The sequence below is a fragment of the Beta vulgaris genome, chromosome 5 (assembly GCF_026745355.1).
Source record: "Beta vulgaris subsp. vulgaris cultivar EL10 chromosome 5, EL10.2, whole genome shotgun sequence".
In the NCBI taxonomy this organism is placed as follows: Eukaryota; Viridiplantae; Streptophyta; class Magnoliopsida; order Caryophyllales; family Amaranthaceae; genus Beta; species Beta vulgaris.
This window is the reverse complement of record NC_079206.1, coordinates 56,605,962-56,623,628: the sequence shown is the minus strand read 5'-3', so window position 1 is coordinate 56,623,628 and position 17,667 is coordinate 56,605,962. Positions and strand designations below refer to the sequence as shown.

The following is a 17,667-nucleotide window of genomic DNA, read 5'->3' as shown; positions in this document are numbered from 1 at the left end:
TATTTTTGGAAATGAAGGGAGAAAAATAAAATCGACAATAATACTAACCTCGTGGTAGGGGATTTTAATTGTATTGCACATGTGGTTAGTCTAATATTGGAGAAGATGAGAGAAAATAATCTTACAAGCATGATGTGCTACTTTTTCCATTGGTAATTAGTTTTACTATGTAGCCGTATTTAGGCTTGTAATTAGATCGGATTATGTTCTTCATATCGCTCCAAACATGTCGTTATATTAAAATCTTTAACGTAATCTATTTCATATTTAGTTATCCATCAATTAGAGGTGATCATGGGTCGGGCTTTGGTAAAAAAAAAGTGGCCCATTTCGGACAAAAGCTGTGGGTCGAGCCGAGGTTCGGACTAAAAAAAATCCGCGTCAAAGCCTGATATTTCGGGGATTCTAGCGGGATTTTCGGGTTGGGCCGAAAATTGGCCTATTTTTTCAAATCTAGATTGCCCATAACCCAAATTTTTTGGCCAAAATCGGGCCAGGCTAATCTTGATCACTCCTCCCATGAATTAGATGTTTAGTTTTAGTTTTTATTCTCAAGTTTCAATGCCACCTGGGATTGAAACTATGGGCTATTTGCTAGCTCTCTATCTCCGATCCCATAGTCCTATTTTCAAGAAGATTTAGAGATAACCAAGTTGAATGCGGCCATCTATGATTATGAACAACGGTCCCCAAACAAGGACTAGTTGCCACAACTAGCTTACTCTACCTTTCATTTCTTGTCTGTCTCTTCTACCCTAAGATAAATGATAAGATTATATCACTATGACATATTTTCTGTTGTGATATATTTATGGGAATGGATACTGGAAATCTGTTTCGAGCTACGTAAGTCTTCTCTATCTCTTTTTTATTTTTTCTAAAAAAAAGAACATTTTGCTTAATGATAAACTTCCATTGTACAGCAAGAGTGTTGGAGTAATGAAATAAACAATATAATTATGTATCACGCACCTAGGTTGCAAATAGACGGATATGGGTGCGGATTCGGGTACGGGGACAAAAGACGTCAAAGATTTTGAAATTTTAGGAAAGGGTACGCGTACCCATATAGGATATATATCGTATCGGGTACGAGCGCGAGTACGAGTACGTGACCTAGAAGAAGTACCCATGCTATATAATATATCACGATGTATAATGGATCTGGATATATAACCATACGGATCCCCTAATTAGAGATTTGAGGCTGATTTTTTTTTTCATTTAAGGTAGCTACAACTAAAGGTCTATTGATCCAAAACCTTCCACTGGTGAATTCGGTTTAGGTTAGCGGACTTGACAATTTGGAAATAGTTGGGGAAATTAGGGAATCCCACTTTTAAAGTACTACTAGTCAGAATTGTATAGAATTATCATTAAAGTTGGAAAGTTATCTCTTTTCCACGGAAGAAAATTAACTTGGTGAGATTTGATCAGGTTGATTGGGAGAATGTTTATCCAATATAATTGGGTGTATCATGTATGTGGTAACTGGTAAGTATTGTAGCCTTAAACTATATGACTTATAGGAAGGATAGTGTTAACACCTTAATCATCAGTGAGCATCAGTCATGCATCGGCTGCTGTTTGATAGAAAGTGGCCTTTGGATTCTGTTACATTTTGCATGAGAAATTGAAACGTGACTTGCCTCTTGTAACAACAACTGTTGCTAAGTGCAAAGTGAAATTTCGACATTTTATTAGCATAGGTTCTACTTGGCCCACATTTGGAATACTCTGCACAAACTCAAATTTAATCTTGCATCGTTACATGGATATGTAACTTCATGGTTCAATTCGAACTAAAGTCATAAGAACTGGTTCACCATTTTGTATTGTTTGTTTGTCCTTGTTATAATACCTTGTACTTGTAGTTTGTGTATATGAAGTATTATGTTCTATTCCTGACTCTTTCCTTACTCACTTGCCTAGAATAACCTCGGACCATAATTCATTGCTTTTATCACTCCACTCTAATCAAAGACCTAGTAGGAAAAAATCATTTCGTTTTGAACCAATGTGGTTACAACTTACAAGACAACGCCTTTAGGACCTTTGTCCAACAAAAATGGGAGAAAATTGTCCAACAAGAATGGGAGAAAATTGTCCAACAAGAATGGGAGGAAATGACCAGTGCCATGACAATTAGTGGTAGACTTACATCCTAGGTCTAGTTATGGTTGATTGGAATAAGTATAACTTCGGTAATTTAACTATAGAAAGAAAATAATATTAGCTAGACTAAAAGGTACCCAAAAAGCCTTCCAATTGAACCCCAAACTCTCACTTCTTGTTCGTCCTTGAGAAAGAGCTACAAACTGAACTAATAAATATTTTAAATCAAGAGGAAGCTCTATGGATGCCTAAGAGCCATGTAGAAAGATTGGGGATGATGAGAGAAATAGACGCTTTTTCATACAAGTGTAATCATAGAAAGAAATTCTAATAAAATCTTAAGTTTGAATGACAATGTAGGTAATAGGTTGTCGGAACCTATTGACGTTAGGAACCACATTTCAATTTTTTTTAGAACCTATATACCACTAGTCATCATTCTAGAAATGCCCAAAGGACAACCAACCCATGTACCCACAAACTTAATGCGTTACAGCGTTGCCTTCGGATAAGGAGGTTAGGACTACTTTGTTCTTCATGCACTTCCCTAACAGAACCTCGGATCTTGATGGCCTACACCCAATTTCTTCCAAAAAATGTGAGATATTGTGGGGGAGGAGGTTTGACTAGCCATTAGGGATTGGTTTAGACAAGGAGAGGTCCCTGACACCCCTGTGTGAAGCCTTAATATGCCTAATCCCGAAGCAGTACCCCCCATAGGTAGTACTTGAGACCTATCAGCTTGTGTAATACATTATACAAGGTGGTCACCAAGATCTTAGTGAATAGGTTGAAACCTCTTATGCCTGAATTCATATCTCAAAACCAAAATATCTATACTAAGAGAAGAGGACCTGATACTAACATAGTAATTGCTACGAAGATCTTGCATTCTATGTCAAAAGAGAAGGGGGCACGAGTTGATTTGCAATAAAGCCTGACTTAGAGAAAGCCTATAATCGCGTGGAGTGGGGGTTTGTTCTAGAATGCCTCATGGGGGTATACCTAGACTAGAATACAATCAAAGATCATTTGGACTGCATCTCAAATGCTTCATCATCTATTCTTTTTAATGGAAGAAAAGGAGAGAATTTTCATCACACTAGAGGCTTGAGACAAGGGGACCCTATGTCTCCCTATCTGTTTAATTTGCTCTTAGAAAACCTCACACATAAGATTAATGAAGCATGTCTGTAACACAGATACCACTTTGTAACACCCCCAAATTTCTCTCTTTTGGAAAAGATATATTAATATAAAACTCCTTGAGAAACTTGAGAGTATTACCGCCACGTGATAACGTTAAAGGCTTTAATACTAACTACTAACTAAACTTTAAACTAATGCAGCGGAATAACTGAACTAACTTCTCTTTATAAATATAAACTTTATTGTATGTATGACGACAATAATAAAGAAAATAAAATAACAACTCCTTGACTAATTATGATTCCTCACTAGCTCCCCCATATGAAGTATGCATCAATCAACCTGTAAAATCTGCTCACCAAAAGGGTCATCACAGGGACAAAGCCATAAAACAAAACAAAACAAAACAAAAGCGTGTCAGTAAAAATACTGAGTACATGTATATGCGGAAATTTAAATACTTTACTAAACATTCAAAATCTCATATAAACCTTCCTTGTATACTTGAAATAATTTGTATAATAAACTCCTTGGATACTTGTATAATATAAAGTATATAACCTTGATAAAAATCCTTTTTCCTTGCCTAGGTACCTTGCCTAAAGTGTGCACACCGCCCAAGTTTAGTATTCCTTACTGAGTCTATTACGAGGGGAACTACCTTGTCCACATGACTTATACAAAAAGTACATGGGTAAATAATATAATAGCTACCGTTCTTGTTAGTAAATAACAAGCCATGGCTTCTTTATAAATTGTGATCATAAAAGATCATATAACTAATAAAAATCCTCCTGAAATAATCATCCTTTAAAAAGAATAATAATTCTTAAAACTTAGCCATACAAAGGCATAAATAAAATAACTTGCTCAAGGGTTAACCTTTGAAAAATAATAGTAGTTCAAAAACACTCCTTTTTAAATATTTAGACATGAATCTAAATATCAAACTCCTTCTAAAATATTTGAATATAAATTCAAAGATAAAATTATAAATATATTAAATGAAAGACATAATTCAAAGTTCATAAATAAAATATATAAACTTTTAAATATGTTCCTATTAAACAGATGCAATTCATAACAAAACTCATAAAAACTTATATTTCAATCCAAAAGATTTTCCTAAAAACATAATACTACACTTGCAAAACAATTATTAAAGATCTACAAATACACGCACCTTGAAAATTAATAATAACTACTATGAAGAAGAGAAAAGGTAGGCTAAGAGGGAGAGAAAGTTTAAACTTGAGAAAAGAGATTTATTTCTCAAATTTGGTGTGAAGAATATGATGGGTGGAGACCCCTATTTATACTAGTTGGAAAAGTAGAATCGGAATAGGATTAGGAAACTAAAAGATAGATTTAGGGAAAAAGATAAACTAATCTAACTAAGATATAACTAATAGGTACACTTATCCAACTAAGATTAGGAAAATATATAAATTATCCCATATACATAATTATCTAAGATAAAATAACTAAAGATAAAATGAAAAGTACAATTAACAAAACTTAACAAACATCTTCACTAAATGGCGTGCTTCTTAGCTCCGCCGGATTTTTTTTTTTTTTTTTTTTTTTTGCAAACCTTTTTTTTTTTTTTTTTTGGAATTGTTTTTAAAACATTTTTAATATTTTGTTACCAAAGTACTTGGGTTTTAAAACTAGTAAACTTAGGCCCAAATATCTATTTGGGCTAAAATTTATTTTAAATACTCAAAATATTTCTAAAAAACTCTTTTAAAAGCCTTTTAAATATATAAAAAGTCTTTTTAACAACCAAAACTTTTCTAAAGATATAAATATTAACTTACTAAAAATACGGAGTATTACAATGTCTCTCCAAGGCATGGACCCCTTTTTGCGAATGACCTCCTGTTGTTTGGGAAAGTCGAGGAGTATATAACATTCTCGGTGAGAGATACCCTAAAAACTTTTTCACAATGTTCAGGGTAAAAATCAATGAAGACAAAAGTCGCCTCATTTTCTCTCCCAACACCACAAGCGAAATGAGATCCTTGTTTCAACAAACCTTAGGAGTGTCCGAAAGTAAAGACCTAGAGATGTACTTAGATCTTCCATTGTCCCATAAGAGACATACTAGAGCCCAAATGCAATCTTGGTGGAAAAGGTAAGGAAAAACTCGCAAAATGGAAAACTAATTACCTCTCAAAAGCAGGAAGACTTTGACTCATCCAATTCACTTTGGCAGCTATATACAGGCTACGTTCATATCATCCTCTATACTAATAGATATTGACAAAATTTGCAGTAATTTCTTTTGGGGGGAGGAGGAAAGGAAGAAAAAATTGCACCTAATTTCTAGGGAAGACACTTTCCTACCCAAGGAGAATGGGGGATGAGAATTAGGAGTCAAAAGCCTTCAATGTCCCGACTATGGCCAAACTAGGTTGGAAACTTGGTCATGGTCCAAATAACCTAGCTAAGGCTTGCATTTTCTCAAAGTATATCCATCAATCACACATAACAAAGTTCAAAAATGGTTCACCTCTATGGAAAAGTGTTGGCAAAGGGTGGGAAACATTACAAGAAAATAGTGCGTGGATTATAAGGGATTGCATGACCATTAGCATTTGGGAAGATAGGTAGTTAGGTTTATGCATCCTACGGTCAACCTTTTGTGGCCCGTTGAACAATCATGAGGGGAACCTTCGCTTGGCGCACCTTACCATGAATAGCGCGCAAGTGGAACCTACCATCCTTCCAGGTCACATCCCAAATGATATTTCGGATTGTATTTAGGTGATTAGAGACATTAGACCCATCCCAAACTTGTCGAAAGGCCCCGAGGCTATCTCCTCACACTTTGTCTCTCACACAGGTTTCGTACTGGCTAGCGCTTACAAAGCAAGCATAACTAACCTACCACATACCACACTAATGTACAATGAATTTGGAAATCCCAAATGCTACCCAAAATTCGTTTCTTTCTATATGGTTAACCTGGAGAGATAAACCCTCTCATAATGTACTTATCTTAATTAACAATATTATTGTGTCTCCGGCATGTGAGTGTTGTACCCATATGAGAGAAGATAGCAATCATATCTTGTGTGAGTGCCTGATCCCTGACCAAGTTTGAGCGAACCGCACCCCTCTTCCCCCCACATCTTCGAGATGTTCCCTTCCCGGATTGGCTCCTAAAAAATCTTACCAACCCCCAAATAGTGCAAGGTCTATAGTGGAGCATTCTTTTCCATTGTTTGTGTTTCGAAATCTGTAAATCTAGGAATAATCTTATCTTCAATCATGAACCTAGGAAGATGGAAATCACAATTTTATTGGCCAAGAAACAAGCTTGGGAATTGAAAAAAAAATTGTCTACTTAAACACACCCCATCAAACGAGTGTCGCACTCCCTACTCCTCTTGCGCAACCTAGGTACTCCCTCATAATTCACACTGATGCTTCATTTGTGGAGGAACATAAACCCACGGGTCTGAGAGAAATGATGAGAAACACCAACGGAAGATGGATCCATGGTTTTGTAATATGCACGTATTCTAGCAGCAGCCTTATGGCTAATTTGTTAAGCATTAAAGAGGGGTTGGTCCTTTGTATTAAGAGAAATATTCTTGCTTGCTTGATATGTTTGGATAACCAGGTGGCAATGAGCTTGTTATGTCATCCTACTAACCATTGGGGTACCATTGTTCCCCTAATTCTAGAGTGCAGGGAGCTATGGCAAAGGCTTGATGGAGTGAAGATAGAGCATGTTAAGAGGGAAGATAACCAACTTGTAGATTGTCTAACAAAGGAAGCTAGAGGTTTAGATGCATGTATAAATATAACTAGGGCCCTTCCCCACCCCCACCCCCCTAATTTTTGTATGGTTAATTACATACATCTCGGATTGTAATAACTCTATATTTAACATTATTTAAATGCATTCCTATTTTCAACAACAAAAAAAGTATATGTTCTTTAAGAGAAAGTGTTGGTATTTATATGTGAAATACTAGGCTCTGTTCTTTTGGACTTATTTTCTGTTTAGTTCAGGTAATTTCAATTTAGTTTAGTTCACTTCAGTTTCTCTCACTTCAGTTCAGTTTCACTCTGCAATTCAGTTTCTCTTGATTCAATTCAATTAATTTCAGTTTAGTTTAATTCGGATCAATTTAGTTCAGTTCAATTCAAATCAGTTCAGTTCGGTTTCTCTCAATCCAAAAAAAACGGGACCTTATTAATATATCTATGTTTGCATTTAGAACTCTTGTAATTTGGTACAAAAATAAAGCTTTAATTGGTAGTAATTAGTTGAATGAGTACCCAAAATTCTTTCAATTGGTACTCATATAGTAGTATAGTACAACCAATTTGCAGTTTTGGCGGCAATTGAAAGAGATTTAGATCGTCCTTATAAAATTTTTTTGTTGATAGTCCTTTAATTAGGGTCAGGTCATGTTCATGTTCGGGTCAATTACAAATTGGTCAAAAATCCCTCAACCCAAACCTAACCCATTTAATTAACATGTTGAAAAATTCTACCCTAAACTGACCTATTTAAACAGGTTACCTATATAACCCGTTTAACCCATTTAATCATAATTATTTTTTTTAAAAAAACTAAATGAGCAGGTTCACTATTGTTAGTATGCATGTTTAGAGTTTCTTAAAATAATCATTACCTAATTTAACAATATTTTACTTTCTTTTAACCAATTTTTAGATTTATCAATATAATTTTTTCGAGAATTTTCTATATGTATTAGCTAATTAATAAGGTCAAAGCATATCATTATTGGGCCAAAAATGTCAATCCGAAACTAACTCGTTTAATTAAATTTATTTACCTAAATGAGTCAAAAACCCAACCCTAACCCGCTTATTTCGGGTTAGGTTAGATTCGTGTCGGGTTGTTGGGTTGGGCCAACTTTTGTCAGCCGAACCTCTAATGATGGAATAGCCATTTATAATAGAATGAAGGTATCTACAACTTCTATTAATTATTTTTAAATTGGGATTGCTGATTTCAAAGAGGGGAAATTGAAATTGGGAAGATATGTGGTAATGTTGTCCAAATACTTTTATTACAATCCTCTATTGTAAGACGCTGCTTTTTCTAGTGTTATCAAATTTTGTGGTAAAACTATGGAAAAACCTAACATTTCCTTTGCAGAAAATTATAAAACTTTTCTGCCGCAAAGCTTCAACCCCAGAGGGGCTCGACTGTCGCGTGAGCCACCTCGGGCTCTTCATGATGGTAGTCGAGCCCTCCTAACCCCCAATATTTTGTTCCTTTATCCTATTTAGTATTCGTCGTGGTTACTTTATGTTACTATCGTGGCCCTTCTGCCTAGGTCCTCCGCAGTTGATATCTTCTTCCCTACCCCTGGTTCGTCGTTCTCCCTCCTTAACCCCCTGTTTGATTGTCGTCCCCTTCTCCCATCCCCTGTTCGTTTGTCGTCTCCTTCACCCTCCCCTCCCTTCCCCTCGGTTCAGTGGTTCAAAGTGACTAGTTTAGGCTTCCTCTCCCCCGTTCCCCGGTTCTCGAGATGCTTAGGTCGTCCTAGGTTCCCCTTCCCCGCTACCTTGTTCTAGTTTCGAAGTGATTAGGTCATAGCCTCCCTTCCCCGTCCTTTGTTCTAGTTTCGAAGTGATTAGGTCATAGCCTCCCTTCCCCGTCCCTTGTTCTAGATTCTAGTTTAGTCTTAGAGTTCCGTTCCCCGTCCCCCGCTTGTGTTAGTTGTTGTTAGTTTGGTTAGTTTGCCAAGGAAGCAATCGTTAGGTAAGTGAAGGTTACGTGTAGTTTGAAGGTAGCTTAGTGTTGTTGTAGGCGTGGTTTTATAAATTCCAGTGGTCGTTTGCTTCGATTTTTTTGTTTTATTTACTCTGTTTTAGCCTTAATTTAGCGTGGTTTTATGATTCTGGTGGTCATTTGCTTAGTTTTTTTCGTTTATTTTCTCTGTTTTAGCCTTAGTTTAAGTTTATCTAGATTCAATTACTCTTTCCCTTGTGAGTATGGTTGTGATTGGGTGCTTGTTAGTAAGGTAAGGTGGGCAATAGAAGGTTCTAGGATTCTTTGAAGAGGAGGTTCTCAATCAAAATCTGTTATGATTCAATCTTCTGGTTCAGAGATTGTAAGGTTGGATATCCGAATTTGTAGTTCGTGTGAATTACTTCATTGTAATTCAATTCTCCCCAAGTTCTCATGATGACTTCCGAGTCATTAAACTTAAAAAATGCATCTTGTGGGAAAGCCTCTAATTTAATTTGGGGCAAGTTTCGGCTTCCACGTATTTTGAGTTTCATTCTTGTGAGACACTCCGGAAACCCTTGCAGAATGGTCAAAAGTCACTAAAGGACGTGATTTCTTTGCTACTTCAATCAGTAGAATCCAAGGAAGATATTTTTGTTCAAGGACATTGGGAATTATCATATCGTCTAGCTAGCTAGCAGGCATTATCGGCTGCTAGATGAGACATGGCAATCTAATTTTAAAGATCGTCAGAGTTCCGTCCATCAACAAGTTGCCATTCATATCAAGTCTTCTTTAAGAAGACATACAACCTAACCCCAGCTATCATCGCTCGAGACAAGTTTAATTTGGACTGGGCATGTAATTGTTTGTTTTAATCCAATACTATAAAAAGTGGTAGAAATCGTTGTGCACCACACAGAGCCAATATGTTACGAATATATTCTGGTGATTCCTCTATTGCAAAAATTACACAAGACTAATTTCCATATTCCCGCACCCAAAATAAATTACAGCACATAAAGCTACGCACTTACAAGAAAAGGCATTCATTTGTTATATTATCAATTTTTTTTCAAGAAATAAGAAATTCCAGGTTGTGAGTTTGTGACTGTGATTCTGTGAGAGAAGTATACATATTCCCTAGTCCACACCTCCACAAAATGTAAATGGAAAATGACTTGAAATGCGGTAATAAAAGTGAGACAATATGATGCTCGCTTTTATTTCCCGCCTCTGTAAAGCAATTTTCATGACTAATCATTCTTTACTTCATTTTTAGTGACCTTTACGTGATCCTCTTCGTCAGGCTCTTACCAGCTAAATTGCTTTTTTTTTCCTTCTAATAATGTACTAATTAAACTACTATTTTCTCTGTCTTTTTGGCCTTTTTTCTATATCAAGTTACACAAAGAAACCTTAGAACCAATGCTTTAGAATTAGCATCTTCTAAAATGACTGTCATTATTTTTCCGTCTTTTTTTTATTCTTTCCTTTTGGACCGCAAAGTTGTCAACTGTCAAAACCGAAAACCGCCTAATCCATTTGATATGTTGATATAATTTTATGTTCAGGAATCAGGCCTACTCAATATTCCATATGTTCAATTATCATAATCACACCTTCGCAAAAAAATTAAAAAAAAATACAAGGGGGTTTAAGTTAACTAATTTTTAAGTAGGTAAGATAAATGATGACTTTTATAAACTGATACCCTGGTTCACTAGTTTTAGGTATGAGGTATGGGTTTGGAATGAACAAAACCCATACCTAGTGTTTGTTTAACTTATTTCTAAATTTTAAACCCATATTTCAAACCCATAAGGTATGGGGTTTAGAAACTCATGGGGGGAGGTGGGTATGGCTCATACCTTACTTTTAGGCATCAAATAAAAGAAAAATTTTCATTCCTAAATGAAACCAAACACAAGGTATTAAGTATCAAGTTCAAACCCATACCACATTGGTTTCATTCCTGATTCCAAACTCATACCATAATATGAACCAAACGCCCCCTTAGTTATAATCAGTTACGTTTGTATTTCAGATTGACAGACTCTTTAGAAGGTATGGGGAATTATAAGAAGGAAAACCTCACCCTCCAAAAGTCTCTAAGGTTGCGTTTGGATACCCATATTTCATTTCAAATAGTACATTTCAATTTCGGAATTCCAATTTCCGCAATTCAATTCCAAGTCTAGTGTTTGGGAAACTTAAGAATTTCAAATTTGGAATTTCAAATTCCAATAAGTTGTTTGGGAATTCATAGAATTTCAAATGTTGAATTTCAAATTCAAATACTGTTTGGCAAACCAAGTTAAAGTTTGGAATTGTAATTCGATCCTACAACCAACAAAATAGAACTACTAATCACTAATACATAATAAAATCCAGTCTAACTTTTGCTCCTCCGGTAGATGTTTTAACATATCGAACTCATTCACCGGCCCATTCATAAACCTCTTGACAGCTTGAAGAACTTGTTGACCCGAAAGCCCAAGAACGCTAGATTGCAGTTGTAAGCAACATCAGTATGTAAGAGCTCTATGCAGAAGCTGGTGTAGGAGTCCTCAGCTCATTGAAGATGAGGTTAGCTTAAAAGGAATGTCTCAAGGACTTTAAACGACGATTCAAACCCTGAATCAGAGAACCAAAATTAGATATAGTCTACTTCCCCAAGTCAGATTTTCGCCACAAGTTGACAAGAAGAGCAGTAAAATGAAGATCTAATCACCACTATTCCAAGGTTCTCTAATGGACTAATTAAGGAGTGTCCGCTTTTAGCATCTCTACAAAGTACAAACACCTGTAGGCTGTAGCTTAACATTGTAACAGAGGACAGATTTATGCATCTAGTAGCTGTTATTCATACCAGATAAAAGTTGCAACCTTAAAACCTATTCAAACAGAACATATCATGTAAATTGCAGATGATGCAAAACCATATAATAACATATAGTTGATGAATAACAGATGATGCACTTCCAAAACCATTAGGTACCTGCCAATATCATAAAGCTTAATTTAAACAACCTAAGAAAGGGGAAAAAAATTGATCCTACACCCAAGAACATGATGTGCATCATTCACTCCAGATCACATCACATACATGTGAAGTAAAAGAATCAATAGTTTCAAAATTAAATTATCATCTCGTCTTTATAAATATATACAGTTCACAATAGGAAAATATAAAGACGATATTACTACATTATTGATAAAACTAAAACATGCGGGCATGATGAAAAGAACATTCACCAAATACATGTTGCAAATTGCAACCTCATGCTCCTAGGTGCATAATTTTAGTCGGATTATTCGTGATCGATTTTGCGTTAGGAAAACATCTAACTTGTACTGTTGCCTATTTTAAAGATCTACATACATCACCACCAGAACTTTTAAGACGTTTAATAATTGGAAGCAACAAAGCACACACAAAGTGAATGAGTGATCACCAATCGAAGACAGTGATAGGAAGTAGGAACCCACAAACACAAAAGAAAATACTTCATACCCTTTGAGGTGTAATGTGATGAAATCATGAAATCTCTATCATTAGTGACTATTGTAGCACTAACGAACTTCTTCAATCATTAGTGACTACTGTAGCACTAACAAAAAATTGTCAATGTCAACATTCCATGGCAGACATAAAAATTTAGCTTCTCCACATGTCTATAAACTTGCTCTACAGAGAGATGATGCATAAGCCATATACTCAGTAACAATTGCAAAGACTAAAAAATTAAAAATCCTAATTAATTGCAAGATATAAATAAATAATATATAGAATCGAAATTTCAATCAATTACACATTCTAACCTAAAACAATATTTATAACTCAACCATAAACAATCTCGCAGCAAATTCATGGTAAAAAAATCAAGAATTGAGAAACCAACCTTAAAAATAAGAATTTCGCAATGTAGGAGGAGAGAGAAAGCTCGCGATGTGTTGAGGAGAGAGAAAGCTTGAGGGAGACAATCAAAACGAGAAACCGAAGAACCGTGAAACCAGACAACGAGGAGAGAGAAAGCTCGAAAAATCTCCAATGGAAGAGAGAGAAAATGAGTAACGAGTTTTATCGTGATGTTTTGAGGATGAAGAGTGAGGTTTGGATTTCAAATGACAGTAATTTACTATGTATTTCAAATGATATGGGCTGAGGTATATTTAATATGTGTAGGTAATTGGGCCCAAATCCAATTCCAAATACTTTAAATTGCCAAACATGTAAATTGGCTCAATTACAGCATTTCAAATGAAATGTTTGTATCCAAACAGGTCATAATGGGATTTGATCTCATCTCTATTATATAAGGGAAGGGGAGAGCAATGGTGTCCTCTTTTGAAATGCCTATTTTGCTCCCCTTCCCTTTCTAAATTACAAAAGAAATGTCAAAATCAAAATCAACACTCAAAGAAAACTACCGAAAATTAATTTACAACACTCACTCACAAATCACTTAAAAGAAGAAACTTTACAAATCACTTATACAATTGACAAAATCACGTTATAAAAATCACGCAAGTCACTCAAATAATCAGGAAACTTTATTAAAACTTAAAATTAATATACAAACTAAAACTAATAATCTAGAACATCAATACACATACAAAAACATTTACAAAAATTTACTTACAAATCACTATTCTCAAGAACCATTCACAATTAATGGTGGGTCATAATAAAAAATAGAGGTGTATTTATAGTGAAATCAGAATTTACAAGTTAGACAAGGAAAAAATTATTTACTTTTTTTATAATGTTTCCTATATATAATGAAAATTTTACATATATTTGGACGTATCTTTTTCTATTATTTAATAGCGATTAATTATCAAGGTAAAAAGGTTTATGTAAACTATCATTCAAGAATTAAAGTACAATATATCTCTACTATATAAGGGAAGGGGGGAACTATAGTGTCCCTGAATGAAAAGACTATGTTACCCCCTTCCCATTCTAAATTACAAATTCACTTACAAATAAAAGGGGGTTTCAAACAAAAATATCAAAAATGTTATTATAACAATCACTCACAAGACAACTAAAATCATAAAATTGCATAATTTACGTTATGTAAATCACTAAAATGAGGAAACTTTATAAAATCTTAAAAATTCACTTACAAACTACAACGTATGAAAAAATTGACTTGAAATCAAAGTGTCCACTTTCTTTAGAATTTATGAAGTATTGTACTTAATTCAAAAATCAACTAAAAAATTATAATATTAGAAATCATAAATAAATTCAATAAAATTTCTATTTTGTTCATAGAATTTAACTTTGAAAAGTAAAAACAAAAAAAACCAAAAGAATGGTGAGAGACTTAAGTGACAAAAACTAAACCAATTAAATTTTGTAACTAAAATCAATTATACTTCGTATGTTTAATGTTCAAATTTTGACTCTTATGCCGAAGAAAATCGAGTTTTTGTTTTGAAAAAAACTCAAGCACGCATCGCGTGCAAAAAATTCTATGATTTTTAAGTCAAGAGGTGTTAAGTTTACACGACAGAGAGAATAGTAAGAGTTTATGGCATTGATGTGTTCCATGATAAATTATGAGTAGATTGATATGTCTATTTTATATAGAGATTTTGCCTCCGTCTCTCATTCATTATTGGTCTTAACTGCGCTCTTCGGAGCCATTTTTACTACTAATGTGCTCCTTGTAGTGTGTTTGTATTTTCAGATTGATCATTGTAGGAATTTGCACGTTTTAGTGCATTTCCTACTCATTTATATCACTACAAGAGAGGATGTACGTTCGAGAGCACGAGCATTGAGTTGGAAGAGTTTTGAAGCAAAGCGAATAATAAAGGAAGTAGAAAAATGACTTCAGTCCACTCTTTTTATTATATCTCAAGTTATACAAATCCAAATAGAGTGATTTCAATTATGTTAGATTCTACATTTCAAGAGCTTTCCAACGAGTGGTCATTTGCCTAATTCCAACGAGTAACGAAGAAGTCATGGCGTTTTAAAGATTGAGATTTTGTGCAGTCTGACGACCGCCCGACCGGGCGAAATCCGCCCGGGCGGTCGGGCGAACCTTACTTAGCGCATTTTCAGAAAAGTTAAGCTGCCAGGCAAACTTTACATGCGGGCCCGACCGGGCGAAATCTGCCCGGGCGGTCGGGCGAGGCGAATGAAGACCTGTTGAAAAGCGCCCGGCCAGGCGCGACGAAGGAAAATGACACCTAACGACTGCCCGACCGGTCGGGCGAGACGATCTTTGAGCGTTTTAAGCGCGTGTTGCACCGGATTTACGAGACATATAAATACTATTTTCTTAGAATTAGAAACTACGCCTTTTTACTAGAGAATACATTATATAACTTTTTAGAGAGCTTTTGAGTTTACTCCTTTGTTGAACATTGATTACTACGCTTTGATTCCTTCAAGTAAAGACTAAGTTTTCTTAATCTCTTCTTTCCTTTCATTATTATCATGTCTTTTAATTTGTTCATTATTTGTTTTGCTATTTCAATTATGTGTGAGTAGTCCATTAATCTAGGGTTAAGTAAAACCCTAGCAATGATTTAATATATGAATTCTTCCATTAATCCCAAGTTTATATGATCAATTGTTCTTGTTTGATTGGATTGTTCTTATGCTCATTATCATACTAGGGATAGGTGATTTTGATTTGACTCCATATATCTTATTTTCAATGGGAATTGAATCTAGATGGTTTTGTTGATCCAATCAATGGTATGAATATCTTCTATGGGAATAGTTAGATAGGATTGCTAGGAATATAATTGTGATGCTATGCTTAATGCCTCTTTCTTGCATGATTCTATGGGAATATGTTTGATTGCTTGTTTAGAGTAGCCATTGGTACTCGGGAGAGATCTTTGGTAATTATAGGGTGCATTACTCCTCTTGAATTCTTGATCATGTTATTTGGGATGGAAATTATTCATGTATTGGTCATGCTAGTGGTGATGCTTAATTCTAGATGTTTTAATTAATTGATTATATCTTGTGTGTTCCTAGTAATTGTCATAGTTTAGTGTTAGTCTTAGTCAACACCCTTTTCATCATTGTTTGTCACTCGTTTAGTTAAATTGAGTCAAGATATCTAGCGTTTGATACGTTTGTCCCTGTGGATTCGACCCTGACTTGCTCTGCTACATAGTTAGGAAGTTAGTTAGGTAATTACTTTTGATAGGTGCGCGACACGCCTACCAAATTTTGGCGCCGTTGCGCGGGACTAACGGTATTAGATTAGTTTATCTGTGATTGATTTAGCTAAATTGTCTTTGTTCGATCATTGTCACTCTATTTGCTGTTTGATCTTTTTCTTTCAGTCTTTTTGTTGCATGCGCACTCGTAACAAGGGTTCACAGGATCTGATTACTCTTGATCGCGAGATCGAAGCTACAACAAGGAGATTAGGAGGTCGAAAAAGAAAACAACAACAAGAACCAACAATGGGCGACGAAGCACCACCAAAGTCTCTACGGGAATATGCTATGCCCGATGAGACCACCACCACCATAACCAGACCGACCACCGCTGCCAATCATTTCGAGCTCAAGCCACAATTCATCCAGTTTATCTCACAGGATTCTTATGCGGGAACACCCAAAGAGAGCCCTACTGATCATTTGGCTAACTTTTTAGAAAAATGCAATACTTTGAAATTAACTAATGTTTCTGATGATTTAATTCGGTATTGGCTTTTCCTTTTTCTCTCAGGGACGAAGCAAAGGAATGGTTTAAAGAAGAAGAAGTGAGGAAGATTGCCACACGGCCAGAACTGAAGAAGGCTTTCTTTACAAGTTCTTCCCTCCTATGAGAACTTCCAAGTTCAGAAAGAGATATCTGGCTTTCAACAACATGAATTGGAGTCTCTTTGAAGCATGGCAGAGATACAAGGCTTTGCAAAGGCAGTGTCCACACCACGGCATTCCTGAGTGGCTGCTGATTCAGACATTCTACAATGGTCTGAAGCATGAAGTTCGAAGTTCTATTGATGCCGCATCTGGCGGTACTTTCATGGCAAAAACTCCAGAAGCCGCGAAGACATTGTTGGATGAATGGCTGCCAACAATTACCTGAATGACTGGAGTATATCTCGTGGAGCCCCTAAAAAGGGAGGTAAGTTGAGGTTGATGCTATTGCTACTTTATCTAACACTGTGCAGGTTTTGGCAGCTAAGGTTGACCAATTGAGTAGCAGATCAATAGCACCTGTTTGTGAGATTTGTGAAGTGCAAGGTCACTCATTTAATGAGTGTCAATACAATACCATGGGAGCGGTAACTGAGCAAGCTAATGCCCTCCTAAACACAAACACAAGACCACAAAACAACCCATACTCAAACACATATAACCCAGGTTGGAAGAATCATCCAAATTTCTCTTACAAAAATAACCAACCTCAACCTCCACCCACAAACTACTCCCAACCACCCGGTTTCCAACAAAGGCCGCCATTCAACTCCTCCTCATCTTCAACATCCAATCTTGAAACCATCATAGAGAATTTAGCTTCTTCTCAAGCAAAGCAAATTGAATATCAAGCGAAGCAGAATGACTTCTTCAACAACTCCCTTCAACAAATTCATGCTATAATAAAATGATGGAGAATCAGATGACACAACTAGCCCAACAAATAAGCCACCTCTCTAAACCTTCAGGCCAACTTCCTGGGC

The 17,667-nt window shown here is 35.6% G+C and overlaps 1 non-coding gene across 1 annotated transcript; it reads right to left on the bottom strand.

The window, feature by feature from the left end:
* Positions 1-16,817: 16,817 nt before the first annotated feature.
* On the bottom strand, positions 16,818-16,921 carry LOC125498134 (small nucleolar RNA R71). Its single transcript, XR_007274900.2, has one exon. It is a non-coding gene; the product is annotated as a small nucleolar RNA R71 (small nucleolar RNA).
* Between the last annotated feature and the right edge of the window lie 746 nt (positions 16,922-17,667).